This window comes from Euphorbia lathyris, chromosome 2 (genome assembly GCF_963576675.1).
Source record: "Euphorbia lathyris chromosome 2, ddEupLath1.1, whole genome shotgun sequence".
Lineage (NCBI taxonomy): Eukaryota > Viridiplantae > Streptophyta > Magnoliopsida > Malpighiales > Euphorbiaceae > Euphorbia > Euphorbia lathyris.
Window position 1 is genome coordinate 82,256,261 of NC_088911.1, and position 17,831 is coordinate 82,274,091.

Sequence of the window (17,831 nt, forward strand, 5' to 3'; positions counted from 1 at the left end):
AGGACAATGTTGCAGATCCGTTGATAAAGCCCTTAACCCAGAAAGTACATGATCGTCATCTTAGTTCTATTGGGATAAGTTGTAGAAACAATTGGCTTTAGTCCAAGTGGGAGTATGTTGGGGTTTAGTGTCCTATAGACAATTGTTCTAGGATACAAACTTAATGTAAATGAAGTGTTCTTTATATCGTTTATTTTAATGAGATATGGTTTCATAACTATATAAAGGCAATCCCTTTTAAGAACTAAATAAAGTCTAATAAAAGGAAATCCATAAGTTTTTTTAAAGTGATTATAAAGTGTTCATACAAGCATAAAGTGAGATGAAACTTTATAATAAACTAATAAACTTAAAACCACCCCAAGTCAAGTAATATGTTTAGGATTGACATATCACTGCTGAGACTTGCATGTAACAATGTCTTCTGTCGAGACAGAAAGCTGATCTCACAAGCTTCATATATACAGATATCTGGACAGTTACGTGGATCCAATGAAAAGGAGTTCATTAGGATTGGGGACCCGACTTGAGATAACAGGATGGGTAGATTAGTGATCCTTGTCACCTGTTCATCTCATTGGTATTAATAGGTATAAGTAATCCTCAGACTCAAAGGAATGTTAATTAGTGATTATGGATTACGGAATGTGATGCTTTGATCCTGTTGTAACACGATCCATAACAGAGATGACTCTGGGGTGTGAACGGCAGACGTTGGGTATCACAGGAAGTAATTGCAGGATAATTATACATTGGATTGAGCATTTGTCACTCCCGATAAATGGGAGATACGTCTAAGGATCGCTTGTGGAAGACTCGACTCTAAATCCTTGCAAGGTGATAGCTTAAGACTTGAAATACAGATTTCACTTAACCTATCTAATTGGAGTTGACTCGGCCTGTACAAGTAAAACGAACGTCTCACTATATGTGACTTGACATTATCCATAGTCATAAGATTCAGTTCAAGGATGTAGTTAATAAAGGATCGAATTATATTGTAACTAATACGGAAAGGTCAACGACAGAATCAACATGTCTTCTTATAGCTCTGAGGGAATGTTTCAGATTTGCTAATCACATTTCGCGTACTCATTCCGTTATGCAAAGATTAAATATAATCCTGTGAAAATTAATTTAATAGTTGCATACGGCTAGAAGCAATAAGAACCTAATGGGTCACACATAAGACTTGGAGCCCAAAAGAGAAACAGATGTTAATTAATTGATGGAAGCCCAACTGAGTCCACTAAGGCCCAGTAAAGAGAGGGGGGCGATTTTATGTATGAAAATACATAAATAATTTAATTTGATTTTAACAATTCTAATTAGATTATGATTGTGAATTAAATTAATAAAAGGATAAATAAGTTAGGAGGTTTAATGAGATTAAAATTACTCCTATTATTATCCTATAAGGTTATTATTATTATCTTTATATTTAGATATATTAATAGATAATAAATAAGAATTATATTCCGAATTAAATTCTTATTCAGTAACCTAAATCTATCTAACTAGGGTTTAGATACAAGAGAGTATTTATACCCCCCATCCTATGTAAATTTTCACCAACCCTAGCCAGAGATAGAGAGAGAATTTCGACCCACAAGTTTGAGGACGAGATTGTCTACCGCTTCCTTCAGTTCAATTGATTTTCATCTTTTTCTTTTATTCCTTGATCTTGTGTTGATTGATTAGAGGCAATCTATTCTTGATTGCTTTTATACGGTTGATATCTAACTTGATTTTGGGTTGTGTTTGTTTTGTGCTCGTGAACTCGGAGTAAGAGTTGAGGGCACTACGCTTGCAGCGGTAGATAGTTCATCAAAAGGTATTTCCTTCTACCCCTCTTTATATGAAATAACGATTAACGGATCTTGGGTTAATGGAAAAATGTTAAATTTTTTATATTTCCGCTGCCATACGTTAGCCTTAAATTCCATCAGTCGTGAGTGTGGTTGGGGTTGAGGGTGGTTAGCCTTGTCTTGTCTCCGGCGGGTTGTACATGGATATTTCGGACCTCTAGAGTGAGTGTTTCAATGGAGAGAGTTACCTCTCGTGTACTCGTTTGATTCCTTTCTTCGAGCCATTGAAGCATATCACCCAACGTCTTCATCGTTGCTTCTATTGCTTCAAATCTTTGATCATTGGATCTCATAGCTTTGTTTTGCGGACTTGATTGGACCATTTCCGAGAAGAAGTCTCCTGGAAGGAAAACGACTCGGCTCTGATACCAACTGGTACATATTAAATCGATATGAAGGTTTTAATCTTAAACCAACAAAAAATAGTATCTTTTCAAGCTTAACTTGAAGGAACAAGGTCCCAAGGTTTGATAAGCTCTCAACAATGGAGGCTAAGAAATATTCATATTAAACAAAAGTTACTCTTTCTTACAAAAAGAATGGTTTAAATACCTCTCCCTAAAGAAGCAAAAATACCTAACTATCCCCACTAGGGTTACATTTATTTAAATAAAACTAGGGTAATAAGGTAAAGAAAAAGGATAAGTGGCATGTTGGTAATTAAACCATCATGGCAAAACATTAAAAATAGAGTAGCAAAACTGTAATTACATAAATGGAATCGGAAAATGGCAGCCAAATAAGAATTATCAGATTAGCCAACAAGCCAGGCGACACGACGTGTCAGAGTGACTCGCTGTGTTAAATATCCAATCTTTGGGTAGAGACTTTGCGATCTTGACACGACGTGTCCCCTACTGACACTGCGTGTCGGCTTGAAATTCAGCAATTCTTGTGCTTGCTTGGAGCGTGTCGTTGGTTACGGTGCAATTGGCAACTTCCTTCAGACTTGTGTTGGGGAGATGTCCTCATCAGTATCCAAAATAAAATCTCAAAATTTAATAAAGGCTTAATACATCATTTGTCCCATGAACTTGTCCAAAAAGCTTGATTGGCTCTCTAAATTTTCAAAATATTCCAATATGTCTCTCGACTTGCTTAAATGTCTCGATAGCCCCTTCAACTTGCTTAAAATATAATCAATTAATCACTCCATTAGAAGAAAAAAAACTGCATGCGTAAGGTGTGTTGAAAGTTATTACATAATTCAGAGAATTGATTAAAACATACTATATATATGGAGAAAGTTCTTATTTGCTCAACTGTAAAATTTATCCTCAATGATATTTTGAAAGTTGAGAAACTAATTAAACTTTTTGCACAAGTTGTTCGGTAGACAAATAATGTCTTAAGACTTTAATAAACCAAGAAAGTGAAACATCATGGGCCTCATTATAATTTTTTTTGCCTATAAATAAACGGTGATGGTAAATAGTATGAATGTGGAAAGGGGACTACCTTAAAATAGTAGTAATTTATATGTATAAAATAAGTGAGGACTTCATGAAAGTAGTTTATAGTGATGGATACAAAGAGAGGATTGATGGGAGTGTAGAATCTCTGGATATGGGTTTAAATAGATAGACAGTCTAATAACTGATTAATTAATAATATACATATGGATGTTATTATCAGAACTAATATGGTTACTAATTAAACCATACATATATGATATATGTAGTGGCTGTGGTTGTTTCAGTAGGTCGAAAGTAGAAGCACGTGTACAGATTCTTTGCCAGAAAGAATATACACCCAGTGGATATTGCCAACTATCCAATACTGGAGGATCAGGAATCTACTGTACTCAAATAGTTTTACATGTATGACAACATTCTATTCTGTGGATTTAGTGGGATATGGTACCTAGCTACCTAGCTTATTGTTTGTTAAGCCACTCAAAGAAGACACTTTTTTATAATATCCTAACACAATATTGCAACAACAATGTTGTACCCTTTTCAAAACTAATTAATTTATCATAGATAATGATATCACAAATTCTGTCCCAATACTCCAATGGCTAGCGACATTTTTCCAGTATTTGAGATAAAACATAAAAATGATCAGACCGATGCTATTGATAGGTGATTCCACTCTTATACCTAAGCCAGTTATATATAGGATGGAGTATTGAGCAATTTGAGAGTAATTGAAGAGAATATAAGTATATACATTGATTGTGTGATATTTAGACATATTTATAGGGAATTACCATCTTAAGAGTCCTCGAAAGACAATTTAGACAAGTTGGATTCTACCCGTTCTTGACTTTCTTGATTTTAGGCAATCATGGTGGGAGGTAGTATGAGTAGAATGTGGATATCTTTATATGAGTCCATGTGTTGGAGAAAAAGGCGGTATCCCTATTGGGTGAATCCGACGTCTTCTAGCGCTCTGGACGATCCTATTTGATGAGGGCATCCTTTCACTAAGCCCGAACCCGGAGCCAAGAGACGAAAACAATGAGAACTGGGGAAACCTGCCCAGTACGCGGGGCGTACTCACCAAGGCGCGGGGCGTGAAGGAACCAGTTTTCGAAGATTTGCCCAGAAGCTCAGGAACGTGGGGCGTACGTCTAGGAGCGTGGGGCGTGGATTCGGCGTCGGAGGAGAAACCAGCCCAAGAGGCCAAGTACGCGGGGCGTACGTCTGGGACGCCACGCGTAGATCCCAACCAACAGGGACACCAAGCCCAGGAGCTCAAGTGCACGGGGCGTAACTCCGAAGACGCTCCGCGTGAAGTTCATCACCCATGGTCACCAGGAGCAGAGGCCCCAATACGCGGGGCGTGACTCCAGAAATCCCACGCGTAAAGTCATCCGCAAAGACTCTCCAGGATCAGGAGCGGAGTTACGCGGGGCGTACCAAGACCCACGCGGGGCGTGCTCTGCTGGAAGAATACTTCTCCTCCAAGTTCTTAACAATAGGGGACCATTTCTGTTGATGTTTATTTATTGTTTTGCCATCAACCCCTTATTACTAAACTACCATGGACTTTCCTCTTTCCTATTCTATCCTTATACACATGTTTTGCCCAAAACCCTATTCATGGGTTTTTGGTCCTTTCCCTTCTTATTTGGGAGAGTATTTAAGCTCACTTCTTTGTAATGTTGAACAACTTTTGATGAATATTGCATTTTGAAGCCTCCATTGGAGCAAGGATTTTTATCCATTTGGGTTTACTCAACCTTCTAGTTTAGCTAGAGAAGTTTGTATTCTTTGTTGGTTTACGATTAAAACCTTTAGTCGATTTCAATCTACATCACTTGGTATCAGAGCCGAGTCGTTTTCCTTCTCGGAGACTTCTTCTCGGAAATGGTTCAACCACATATCACAAAGGAAGCCACCGGATCCGCAGAACAAAGAGTTGAGGCGTTAGAAGGCAACGTGAAGCATCTAATGGAGTCTCTAAGAACGTTTGAGGAAAGATATGACACGAGTAACCGAGAGATTCTTCTTGCCCTTGAAGAACTAAAGATCGGACACCGCAACACTCAAGCTCTTCTAACCGAAGAACCCCACCGGCGGCAAGAGGAGCACCCCCGACTTCAACTTGAGCGACAACCCACTCCACCTCCTAGAAGGAATCATGCACCACAACTACCAATGGCCCCTAGGGTTCAAGAGGTAAGACGAAACAATCCCGTAGTCATTAGAAATGTGGATAGTGATAGTGATGGGGACTTATTTGATGACTATGATATGCCTATGATTGCTAGAAATATGGGGATTAGGATGAATGATGATGTTTTGAATGATAGGCATAAGAATGACATGTATATGAATGATGTTGTTGGTACCGCGCATGTGCGTGCCGGGAATATGGATATTGTGCATGATAATGTTGTAGGTGGTTATGAGAGGGAGAATGTTGGGTTGAATGATCCGTATGGGGGTCAAGGTAATGAAAGAGGCGGATATGGGAGAGAGCCGAATTTGAGAAGGGCATATGGAGGTAATTTTGAGCGGGATGGTGCTTTTAAGTTAAATGTGGATTACCGTCATTCGGGGGAGAAATCTACATAGAGGGTTTTCTTAATTGGTTGTTAGAGGTGGAATGGTTCTTTGATTATGTGGGGATACCGAAGGATCGGAAAGTCCGTTTAGTAGCTTACCAGTTGAAAGGAGGAGCTTCGGTTTGGTGGGATAATATGAAGGAAGGGAGAAGAAGAGGAGGAAGGGAGCCGATTAGATCTTGGCTTAGAATGAAATCGATGTTATGGGAGAGGTTTCTACCACCCGACTACGAGCAATACATTTATAGTTCTTATCGGAATTGCTCACAAGGTGCAAGGAGTGTGCACGAGTACACCTCGGAGTTCTTGCGGCTTTCGGCAAGGGGTAACTTGTCGGAAACCGAAAGCCAAAAGATTTTAAGGTATCTTGAAGGATTGAGGTACAACATCCAAGACCGGATTGGAACGCAAATGGTGATTCGGGTGCAAGACGCCCGTAATTTAGCATTAAAGGCCGAGGCACAGTTGAGCTTGAGGGGACGTGAAGGCTATAGGAGAGCCGGGACTGAAGGTGCTTATGGAGGGAGAGGAGCTCCTAAGGGGATTGATAAGGGCAAGGGTATTGCAAGTTCAAGCGATCCTAAGGTGCCAAGTGCGGGAAAGGAACCTAGCGGAGATGTGAGGCCTTTTAAGGCGACACAACCCCCTAGAGGCAACAACCCTTATGCTAGACCGGCTCCATTCAAATGTTTCCGATGCAATGAGCCGGGTCACCATTCTAATGAGTGCCCTAAGAGGAGAAGTGCCAACATGGTTGAGCGGTATGAAGATGATGATGAGTACGAAGATGAAGGAGATGTTTGTTGTGACCCAATTGATGATGATTATGAGGGAGAGTATGAAGGGGGGGCAAGCCATACATGTGGTGAGAAGACTCTTGATCTCGAGTAGAGTGGAGACGGACCAAAGACATCAATTGTTTCGAACTCGATGTCTAGTGCAAGGGGTGAAATGTAATGTGATCATCGACAGTGGCAGCGAAGAGAACATCATTAGCGACACCGCAGCTAAGAGTTTTGGGTTGGTGATTGAAGCCCACCCTAGTCCGTATAGTGTGGGATGGATCAAGAATGTCGGAGAGCTGAAAGTCACTCAAAGGTGTAGGGTACCTCTTGAGATAGGGGAGTACCGGGATGAAGTCTATTGTGACATTGTGGAGATGGACACTTACCACCTATTGTTGGGACGTCCGTAGCAATTTGATAGGGATGCTACCCATGCCAGAAGAAAGAACACCTATCGGTTCGTGAAGGGCGGGGTTCGTTATGTGCTCACACCTCTTGTAGGAGAGTCCAAGACTAAGGAGAAATCTACTTTGATCGTTTGCCCAACTTACAAGGCATTTATCAACGAGTGTAAGGAAAGCCAAATGGTCTATGTAGTGATGGTGAAGTCTAGTACACCGTCGGAGAAGGTAGGTAGCGAAGGGGAAGAAGTTCCGGAAGAAGTCGGGAATTTGCTTAATGAGTTCCATGATGTGTTCCCGTAGGAGTTACCATATGGGCTACCACCCTTACGAGACATCCAACATCATATCGATCTTGTGCCGGAAGCTAGCTTGCCTAGTCTACCTCACTATCGGATGAGTCCCAAGGAGAGTAAAGTGATGAAGGAGAAGGTGGAAGAGTTGATAAGAATGGGCTATGTTAGGGAGAGCATGAGTCCATGTGCGGTGCCGGCTTTATTGACACCCAAGAAAGATGGGTCGTGGAGGATGTGTGTGGACAGCCGAGCCATTAACAAGATCACAATTCGGTACAAGTTTCCGATTCCCCGACTTGATGACATGTTTGATCAATTGAGTGGGTCCAAGGTCTTTTCCAAGATTGATTTCAGGAGTGGGTACCACTAAATCCGGATCAAGGTGGGAGATGAATGGAAGACGGCGTTTAAGATGCGTGATGGATTGTATGAGTGGCTAGTGATGCCATTCGGGATGACCAATGCACCGAGCACTTTCATGAGATTGATGAACCAAGTATTGCGTCCGGTGATTGGGAAGTTCGTGGTGGTCTACTTTGATGATATTCTCATCCATAGTAAGATGTTGGAAGAACATGTGGAGCACTTAAGGACCGTACTAGCTTTGCTCCGGGAGAACCAACTCTTTGCCAACACTAAAAAGTGTGACTTTGTGATGGAGAGCTTGGTGTTTCTTGGGTATGTGGTCAGTGGGAGTGGTATCCGGGTTGATGAGGAGAAAGTTAGAGCCATTCGGGAGTGGCCGACTCCGAAGACCGTTGGGGATATTAGAAGCTTTCATGGGTTGGATACTTTCTATAGACGGTTCATCCGGAATTTCAACGCTACTGTGGCTCCTATGACCGAGTGTTTGAAGAAGGGTATGTTCGTCCCTTATAACGTAACAAGTTAGTTCCAAGGGCGGGATAAGAACTATTTAAAATTTTAGCACGTTAAGGCTGACTTCTTTTTCTTTGAAAAAAGACTACACAGCGCGCTGAGTATATTAAGACACTAGTTTAGTCAACTGGTGACTAAGTCAGCTTCTTTCGTTAAGTCAGGAGATAACACTTGAGTCTATTCCTGAACTTAGATACTCAATGTATACAACTCAGCGTGACCTCTTTACTTGGTCAGTTTTGTTTAAGCAAGCAGTATATAAATAAAGGAGTTTAAGGTTAGAAAGATATTACTCAGCAGATTTATCCAGGTTCAGCCTCCAAGCCTACGTCCTGTCCCCGGAACACGTTCCGAGATTTCGAATTCTCTACTGAGCTCTTTAACGGTAGAGCATCAAACCTTTTACAACCTTAGAAACTGAGTATAACAAGAGCACCTTCCTCTATACCTCTACTCAATCCTAATCTCTCGCTGATTACTATAACCGAGTACTCAGCCTCTCCTTTCTAATCTCTAGAAATGATAAAGATTTGTCCTAAACAACGATTGCTAAGACACATTAGATGATTGAATAATCACTCTAGACTTTTACACAAAAGATATGAAATTTGGTGTAAGAATTTGCTTTGCTTTTTCTTGCAGAAATTTGCGTAGAATTTTGGTCAGCGTAATGGCTTGATCAAGTTCTGTATGGAATGAAGCAACTGAAGGGCACTATTTATAGAGACGTCTGAGGCATCAGTCATTTCGAATTTCGAAATAACCGTTGGAGGGAAATGGCTTCCTGTCGTTGTCACCCAGTCTTGCTCAGAGCTCTCGACCAATCAGATTTGAGTATCTTCTGTCCTCGGTCAGCTTTTGGTCAGCTCGGCAGAATGTCTCTCCATTTATGGTAAGGTCAACTAGACAGCATTCTGTGTCTTCTGAACTTTACCCAAAGTGGAAACACTTTGTCTGGAAGTTGTTCTTGCTCATCTGCTGTCTTGTACTCTTTGTCGAATCAACTCAGCAGCTTCGTCCCGAAGTTGTTCCACGAAGGTCTTCTAGATCCTTCTTCCGCTGAGCTGCGTTTTGTACATAACGACAGCGTTTTGACATACGCGGGCCGAGTTGCCTTAAACTGTTTGACTTGGGCTTTTGACTTCCGTATTGGGCTTTGGGCCTTTTAATCTTTGTGTCTTATAAACAATTTAACTCAACATTGAATAAACACATTAGTAGAATAAATCAAAGCATTTAAACTTAGTGTGTTTAGAATATTTTTTAATTACACTTAAACAATTTTGTCAAATCAAAATTATGTGGAAAGGTGTTTCAACAAACTCCCCCATTTTGATGTTGGCAAAACTATTCAGCGAAGAACTCAGTATTGAGCTCCCCCATGATAGTTGACTTAATATAACTTAGCAAACTCCCCCGTCAGGGTTGAGCTACTGACTTAGTTTTACTCTAAACATTTAAAGGTTTAATCGAGTAAGTCTAAGGTCAGTTTTCAGATATAGCTCAGCTCATGGAACATATTCTATTTTACTCAGTGTTTAAGCAGAAGTTTTAACATTCAGAGGGCGCTGAGTAATTTGTTGTTCAATAATTCATATAAGACAATGTTTTATAAACATACAAGTCAATGTCAAACACATTATCAGCATTGGGTACAATCAATAAGTTTTATAAGCATTAAACATAGTTGATGTAATTGAAGATACATAATAACTTAATACTCAGCATCGTATATAATAACTCATAACTCAAGTTTTGGATAAAAAGATGCAAGTATTGATATTAATAGAGGTAGTCAGCGTATACAATAAAAGACAAAAGAAAAACATAGAGACTACACACATAACATATACTGAGCTAGCCTACATCTATTTATTTTTCTTTTGCTTAGACTGACTAAGCTCATGCTGTGTTCTAGCTTGTTCTTTCTCCCCCGTTTTGTCAGCATCGGGAGGAGGAATCCTAAAGGCGTCGGTTAAGACGGCTCTGTTCAGTTCCGTGGACAGCTCCTTAAGTCTATCGGTGCTTTCATTGACGCCATCAAAGATAGCAACTCCATCATCTGAGACCTCTTTGGGTATATTGAGTTCAGCAGCGCTGATCATGCTTACTATGAAAGCTTGAGATTTACCTACCCAGGTAATTGCATCTGACAGACCAGCAACAACTTGATGAAATGTCTTCAGCAAGGCTGAGTCGTAGTATTGACACTGAATGTTGCTGTGACGTACATGGTTGAATGTTTGTTTGGTGACAGACAATATCTCATTTTGCTTCATGGCGTCAGTGTCCATCTCTTGTTTGTTCAAGTTCAGCAATCGAACAGCCTCTCCAATTTGCTCCACTGAGCATTGAGAATAGGAGACCATTTGCTCGTTGGTCTTGATTTGCTCAGTGTGAAGCTGAGCAAAGAGCATTTTGACTTCATCAGAAGTTGGATATCGCGTATTCGCAGCTGACAAGGCCTGAACTTGACTTTGAAGAGTGTTGAGATGTTGAACTATTGTCAGCTGGAGCTCAGCCAGCTTTGTGATGGAATCCTGCTTAGGTTGCTGTGCTTGAATGGAGACTATGACACTCAGCAAATCCTTGAATCCCTTAACTTCATTGAGAAGCTGAGTTAAGTGGGAGAGCTGAGTTGTCTCAATAGTAGAAGACCCAGCAGCAGGTGGAGTGGTTTGATGAAGGTCTTTAATTAATGTTTGCACCGAGTCGATGATTCTTTTACCAGACTCGGTGGCATGCAAGTAGCTGAGAGAGCCTTCATGAACTTGCCTAGTTTCCTCAGTATGACCGGTTGGAAGAGGAGTAAGAGGGATAACATGGTCAGTGACTGGAAGTGTGTTTTCAATCTGCACTTGAGTCTCGGGTAGAGCTGATTGATCGGCAGAAGTGTTGATTGGAGAAGAAGTAATCCGAATGATGTCTGTGCTGACTGGAGCAGGAATGTCCTGAGTCAGCACAATGCTTGTAGTAACAGCATTGACGGGAATTTGCTCCATTTGGCTTATAGAGTTAGCGGAAGCATTCAAGTCGGCGTGTTCCTTTGGTGAAGAAATAGAGGTTTGCTTTTCAAGAGAAGCTGATGGAGTAGAAGATGTTTGTTTTCTGAAAAATTTCAGCTTGAGTGTAGAAGGGTCCTTGGTCGGCTTCTGGATAACAAGGTCAGGGAAAGTTGGTTGAATTGCCTTTACCAGTCTTCTTCTGCGACGAGGAGGAGTGTCAGCTTGGATGGACTCTATGGAGTGAGAGGAGGAAGTTTCTTCTTGATCAACATTGGGTTGGTCAGGTTCTTGTTCTTCTCCAGCAGCCAACTCAGTATTGGTTGGCTCAGCTTCAACCTCACTAGCTGTCTCCTCGGAGTCAGTATTATCACTGTGTTTTTCTCCTTGTTCATCATCTTCTTCCTCATTGCCATCTCACTCTTCTTCAACCTGTGCAATGAACTGGTCATCTAGTTGCACATCATCTTCTTGCTGTTGCTCAACAGCGGTTCCTTGACTCAGAGCAAAATAAGAGTCATCAGGAACGAAGAAGTCAGCAGGAGATGCATCGATAGGGGTCAGCTCTGAAGACTTATTCTTCTTCAGGGGATGCTCTTCTGTTTCAGGCTCATCTTGCCTGCTCCTCTTTTCAGCTGACTTAGGTCTTTCCTGACCTTGATGAGCAGCTGACTTCTGCTTCTTAGTCATAGGCTCAGCCTTATTCGAAGGAGTCCCAATAGCTTTCCTCTTTCGGGCAGCTGGAGCCTTTGTCCTCTTACCCTTCTTTGGGACAGTTGTCTCCTCATCAGCCTCATCAGTATTTTTGCCTTTCTTAATTGGTTGATTGAACTTTAAAGCCCTCAGCGAGGCAGCGGTTATCTCAGATCCTCTAGCCTTAGTTTCCCCAAATAGATCAATTTGATGATCTAAGAGGATTCTGGTGATGAGCGAACCCAGCCTGAGAGTTCCAGTGCTCCTTTGGAAGCCAGCAATCAAGAATACTGGCATATTGATCGGCTTGTATGTCAGCATATGCCATATGAAGCATTGCTCAAAATTCGTTGCTGAGGTGGTGCAGTTGATCTTGGGATAAATGTAGTAGGTCAGCAGATAGTGGGCCATCTTTTGGTGCTGACCCATTGAGGTGCTTGAGATTTCTCCAGAGTGGCCAGCGGGCTTACAGAAGGTGGTATTGTACCCAGTTCCTTCATGATCCCCAGACCGCCTCAGTTTTGTTCCCTCATTCTTTAACTTCAGCAAGTTAGCAAGATAGGTAGGGTTTATAAAAATGGTCTTTTCCTTTACCACAGTTACCAGATAGTCCTGGTTATCATCAGCAACTCGAAGATTGCGGTAGAACTCCCTTACTAGGTCAGGGTAGGTGTGATCTCTAATGGAGAACAGCTCGGTCTAGCCATTCTTCGATATCTATTCGCAGAAGGGTTGCTCGGATGTCACGAAGGCCTCAGAAAACCATCGTGAGAAGTCTATTTTGCATTCCCTAACGTCTTCGAATACCTTGGTATAGGTTCTGACCTTGGTCGGCTTTCCCTTAGAGGAGGTAGCTTGGCCAGCTTTGCCTTTGCTCGGCGTAGTGACCTTTGTGGTTTCAGGCGAAGTAGTTTGCCTGGAGGGTTCATCGGAACTGGTCTTAAGGTGACCGGCACCGGAGATGTTAACGGAAACCTTAGTCATAGTTTCAGAAAAAGATTGGGAAGCTTTGAGGGTTTTAGAGAGAGAATGCTTTACCAGAGAATTCGGTAAGTGTAAAGAGATAACAATGGGGATTTGCCCATTATTTATAGCGGTGAAAAGTGGATCTTATCAAATCCATGTGTCAGTTTTGCCTTGGGAACCGATAATAATCCTGGCTTTTATGACACATTCGGCGCATACGTCATCCTAGGTGGCTATTCGCGTGCTCTAGCATTAAATGCAACGGATCTTATATTCAGCGTTTAGAATACTAAGCGTTTTATATTATGAGTGGTCAGTTTTATACATACGGATGATTTCTCAGTTTGAGATAACTACTCGGTGCCAAAGTTTGCTCAGTATGTGATATTCATTCATTTAGCTTTAAACACTCAGCATGCATTTATTTACTCAGCAAACAATAGATCATTCAGCATATTAATTCACTCAGCATAAGTCTATATTAAGAGCTGGAATTTACTGAAGAGGATTAAACATACCAATGGCTTCTCTCAGTATGCTGAACTGTTCATGAGCCAGTGGCTTTGTGAAGATATCCGTAAGCTGCTCATCCATTGGGACGTAGGTCAGGTTTATCTCACCCTTGAGTACATGGTCTCTAATGAAGTGATGTCTTATGCTGACATGCTTCATCCTGCTGTGTTGAATTGGGTTCTTTGATAGATCAATTGCACTTTTGTTGTCGCATTTGACCTCAATTGTCTTTGTTTGAACACCATAGTCTTCAAGTTGTTGCTTAATCCATAGGACTTGAGCAACACAGTGTCCAGCAGCAATGTACTCAGCTTCAGTGGTAGACAAGGCTACTGACGTCTGCTTCTTGCTGAACCAGGATACAAGACAGCTTCCTAAGAAATGACATCCTCCAGAGGTGCTTTTTCGTTCTAGCTTGTCTCGACCATAGTCAGCGTCAGTGTATCCAACGAGTGTAAAGCCATGAGTGTTGGGATACCATAAACCTGCGTTCACTGAGCTTTGCAAATATCTAAGGATTCTTTTTACAGCTATGTAATGAGATTCCTTAGGGTTAGATTGATATCTAGCACAGTAGCATACTGAGAACTGAATGTCCGGTCTACTTGCTGTTAAGTAAAGTAGAGAGCCTATCATACCTCGATACAATTTGCTATCTACCGACTTACCATTCTCGTCAGCGCAGAGGACAGTGTCAGTGCCCATAGGAGTGGATATTGGCTTGCAATTTTCAAGATCATATTTCTTCAATATCTCTTTGGCATATTTAGCTTGACTGATGAAGATGCCATTTTTCCCTTGTTTGATTTGAAGTCCAAGGAAGAAGTTGAGTTCTCCCATCATCGACATTTCAAACTCAGTCTGCATTTGCTTGCTAAATTCCTTGCACATTGATTCATTAGTAGCACCGAAAATAATATCATCAACATATATTTGAGCCAGCAGGGTATCTTTACCCTTTCTCTTAATGAATAAGGTTGTATCAGCTTTGCCCCTGACATAGTTTCTACTCAGCAGGAAACTGGTCAGCCTCTCATACCAAGCACGTGGTGCTTGCTTGAGGCCGTACAGAGCCTTTTTGAGTTTATAAACGTGGTTTGGGAATTTAGGATCCTCGAACCCTGGAGGTTGATTAACATAAACTTCCTCGTTTATAACTCCATTAAGGAATGCACTCTTAACATCCATTTGAAACAGTTTAAAGTTCATATAGCTTGCATAAGCGCATAATATCCTAATAGCCTCTAGCCTTGCCACTGGAGCAAAGGTCTCACCGTAGTCAATACCTTCTTGCTGACTGTAGCCCTGAGCTACAAGCCTTGCTTTGTTCCTGACTACATTTCCTTGCTCATCTAGCTTGTTGCGGAAGACCCATCTTGTTCCAATGGTCTTCTAACTCCTTGGATGTGGCACTAGCTCCCATACATCGTTTCTTTTGAATTGGTCAAGTTCCTCTTGCATTGCGCTCATCCAGAATTCATCTTCCTCAGCATCAGCGAAGTTCTTAGGTTCCTGAACTGAGACGAAGGCTACATTGCTGAGGTACCTCCTGAGTTGGTTTCTTGTCATCAGGGTATTCTCAGCGGCATCAAGAATAGCACTCTCTGAGTGTCCTCTTGGTATCCTTATCTCTTTTGGTAGATTTATGTCTTGTGTTGTCTGTGTTTCAACAATCTCTGCAGGTGAAGATTGGTCAGTGAAAACAATGTTTGGTTCACTTTTACCTTTGGTCAGCCCTTGAGGGAATGACTCGGTGGCTGTATCTTGATCAGTGGGTGCTGAGTGTGGATCATCCTCGGTCAGCGGCAGATATCTTCCTGCAGGGTTAGTTTCGTCGAACTCAACATGTACTGACTCTTCTAAAACTTGAGTTCGTTTATTGAAAACTCTGTATGCTTTGCTGTTTGTTGAGTAGCCTAAAAAGATAGCTTCATCAGCTTTTGAGTCAAATTTAGCTAGGCTATCTTTGGTGTTTAAAATAAAACATTTACAGCCAAAGGCACGAAAGTATCCAATGTTGGGCTTTCGTCCTTTCCAAAGCTCGTAGGGGCTTTTCTTTAGTATAGGTCTAACAAGAGCCCTATTAAGAATATAGCACGCTGTGTTAACAGCTTCTCCCCAAAAGTACGTTGGAAGCCTATGCTCACTCAGCATTGTCCTGGCTATTTCAACCAAGGTTCTATTCTTCCTTTCAACAACCCCATTTTGTTGAGGCGTCCTAGGAGCAGAAAAATTATGGTCAATGTCGCTGGCTTCACAGAATTCAACAAACTGTTGGTTTTTGAATTCTCCACCATTATCACTTCGGATGTGAGCCAATTTTAGGTCTTTGTCATTTTCAAGTTTTCTAACCAAATTTGAAAATGTTTCAAAGGTCTCATCCTTGCTACTCAGCAAGATGACCCAAGTGTACCGAGAAAAGTCATCTACAATGACCAAGGAAAATCTTCTTCCACCCAGACTCAGCGGTTGGACTAGACCAAAGAGATCCAAGTGTAGTAACTCTAACGGACGCTTAGTTGAGACAACATTTTTACTATGAAAAGATTGTTTGGTTTGTTTTCCAGCTTGGCAAGCGTGGCATAGTTGATCTTTTTCAAATTTAAGTTCTGGCAGTCCCTCAACCAATTGCTTTCTTGCTAATTTGGCTAGGAGGTCTATGCTTACATGACCAAGTCTCCTGTGCCATAACTAGGAATTTTCTTCCTTTGAAACTAAGCATACAGTTTTTGAAAACTTTTTCTCCAAGCTCAACATGAAGACATAATCAATGCGAGGGGCAGTTAAAATTAACTCATTAGTTTTACCCTCGAATATTTTACATCCAATGTCATCAAATATAACTTTTCTCCCATTATCACATAGCTGAGCTACGCTGAGTAAGTTATATTTGAGTCCGCTGACTAGGGAGACTGACTCAATAGTAAGATTACCTCCAATGGTTCCTGACCCTACTATCTTACCCTTTTTGTTGTCTCCAAAACTTACACTTCCTCCTCGTTTACGCTCGAATGTGATGAATTGAGTTTCATCACCAGTCATATGCCTTGAGCATGCGCTGTCAATATACCACATCTTTGACTTCTCGGCACATCTCAGGCTTACCTGCAATGTAACTAGTTACTTTTAGGTACCCAATTCTTTTTGGGTCCTTGCTTGTTAGGTTCAACAGGTAAAGCATCATATTTTATTTTATGGCGGCATACTTGGACAGTATGGCCATTCTTTCCACAGAAGTCACAGCTGACCTTCCGTTTAGGATTTTTCACTGACTGGTCAGCACCCCAGTGCTGAGCGTGCCAGCACACCTTTGTGGTGTGTCCTTTCTTCCCACAGAAGTCACATTGGACATTCCGCTGGGGATTCCATCTCTGCTGACCAGTACTTCGGTACTGAGTATTCAGAGGAATATTTCTTTTGTTTTGAACCTTTAGTTGGTTCTGGATATTTGTGACGTCCTTTCTCAGTTTCTTTGAATCTGATTGGACTTCAGAGACAGACTTATGTATGATCTCCATGTTATCATGCAAAGTTGAGTTGTCCTGAAGAAGGAATCTGAGGTCACTTAGGTTGACCTCTTCAACCTCGTCACAGCGGCTGCTGAGTGCTCTAATTTTCTTATTACACTTTTTGACAAGTGTATAGAGGTCACTCAAGGCATTACCCATTTCGTTTCTGAGCTGGGGAAGTGATATTACCTCATTTGATTGCTCCTCATCGTCAGATGCAATGGAGGGGTCAGCATGCTCAGAAGTGCACGGCTCAGCAAGTTCGTCAGCCATAAAACAGATCTTTGCTGACTCAGTGGCGTCAGCTTCTGATGATGAAGACTCATCATTGTCGCTCCATGTTGCCACCATTGCCTTTTTGCCGTTCTTCTTTTCTTTCCTCAGCGTTGGGCAGCTTGACTTAATATGGCCAGTTTGATGACATTCAAAGCATGTAATGGGCTTTGAGTTGTCCTTCTTGTATTTGCTGTCGCTGGACTCAACTTTATACTTATCAAACTTTCTGTAAGGCTTCTTAGAATATTTGTCATTCTTTTTGAACAGCCTTTTCATCTTCCTGGTGAACATAGCCATCTCCTCATCATCTGTTGAGCTCCCATCAGTGGAGTCAGCTTTCATGACAAGAGATTTTTGCTTCTTGTCTTCAGACTTTTCCTTCACCTCGAAATTCTTCATTGAGATCTCATGGGTCAGCAGTGAGCCGATGAGTTCATCATATTTATAGGTGGTTAAGTCTTGAGCTTCCTCAACAGCTGTCTTCTTTGCTTGCCAGTTTTTAGGAAGACTCCTAAGAATATTCTTGACTTGTTCTTCCTCGGTGAAGATCTTCCCAAGTCTCTTGAGCTCGTTGATGATGTTTGTAAATCCTGCATTCATGTCAGATATTCCTTCATCATCGTTCATT